At 45.6% G+C, this 1475-nt stretch overlaps 1 pseudogene; it reads left to right on the top strand.

The window, feature by feature from the left end:
• Window positions 1-372: 372 nt before the first annotated feature.
• On the top strand, window positions 373-995 carry LOC135564001 (putative uncharacterized protein DDB_G0294196; annotated as a pseudogene).
• Window positions 996-1475: the final 480 nt, after the last annotated feature.

Raw genomic sequence — 1475 nt, forward strand, 5'->3', positions numbered from 1 at the left:
TTTTTCCCCATGTGCAGTTTCAAACCGTAGTCTGGCTTTTTTTTAATGCCGATTTTGAAGCCGTGGCTTCTTCCTTGCTGAACGGCCTTTCAGGTTATGTCGATATAGGACTCGTTTTACTGTGGTTATAGATACATTTGTATCTGTTTCCTCCAGCATCTTCACAAGGTCTTTTGCTGCTGTTCTGGGATTGATTTGCACTTTTCGCAACAAAGTACGTCCTTCCTGAGCGGTATAATGGCTGCGTGGTCCCAATAGCATACTATTGTTTGTACAGATGAACGTGCTACCTTCAGGCTTTTAGGAATTTCTCCCAAGGATGAACCAGACTTGTGGAGGTTTACAATTTTTTTACCATAACCGACCTACTGTAATAACGAGCCTTGCCCACACTGGTATGACAACGAGCTATTCCAGCCCAGGAGACTGATGCCTTGGGGGACCAGCTATGGTCCTAACTCCAATCACTGGCAACCTCCCCCACCTTTCCACACTCAGCCATACCCCAGGTTCCACAGACTTCCACACCACCTCCCGCCACCACCTCCAAACCCCTGCCTCCCGCCACCGCCTCCCGCTGACCACCAGTAACACCCCCAAAGAGAGGGCTCCCAGCAGGTCCTACATTTCCACAAGTTCCCTGTCCCTGATGGGTACAGGAACTCTCCAGACTTGGATGACCATGGTTTTCCCCCACAGCACTCTAAAAGAGAGAGGGGGCTATGGTTGGAGTGATGAGTATGAACAGCAGGGTAATGACCAGCAAGGTTCTTCTCAATGGCAGCAGAGGTTTGACAGAGGATCAGCACCAACCACCAGAAGATACAACATATGACTATGATCCTTCTCTGGTTCTCATTCTGATGAGGGGAGCCCCGGGATCTGGGAAATCAACACTGTCCAGGTGTGTTTTTATCAGGGAAACATTGTCGGGTAACAAAGGTTTTAGAAAAAGTATATAGACCGTTCAATAATCAGTTATAAAACTGTTGTAATTGGTTGAAATTGTGATTCTCTATTTGTCAAGCATCAAAATGACAAAAACTCCCTTGCCCTTTTCGGGTGAGGTTTCTGACCCCCCCCCCCCCCCCCGTTGGTGCATAAAGAATATGATATCAGTTCTGTTGGTGTCTGGGACATTATATCTGATGATAGGATGACATAAATTGTATCTTGGAAAGTCAGATTCACATGGAATTGTTGTGCAATTTCAATGTTTAAATATGAAACTATTTGTGAAAAGATTAAATGTAATTTTAGCCTCCTAAATAAGATAAATGTTTCATTGTAAAATGTAGGTCCACTCAGTGGCCACACCCAAGTGAACAGACATTGCTTGAGAACTATGAAACACGCCCTTCTCTCCCCCAGTACAAAAGCCCGTTGACGGAAGCCAAACTTATTTCACGATGACCTGAGGACTGGTGTCCGCACGTTTTAAAAGGGCTCATTTCAACGTGGAGGTGATGATGACC

Source organism: Oncorhynchus nerka, linkage group LG23 (genome assembly GCF_034236695.1).
Source record: "Oncorhynchus nerka isolate Pitt River linkage group LG23, Oner_Uvic_2.0, whole genome shotgun sequence".
NCBI classification, from domain to species: domain Eukaryota; kingdom Metazoa; phylum Chordata; class Actinopteri; order Salmoniformes; family Salmonidae; genus Oncorhynchus; species Oncorhynchus nerka.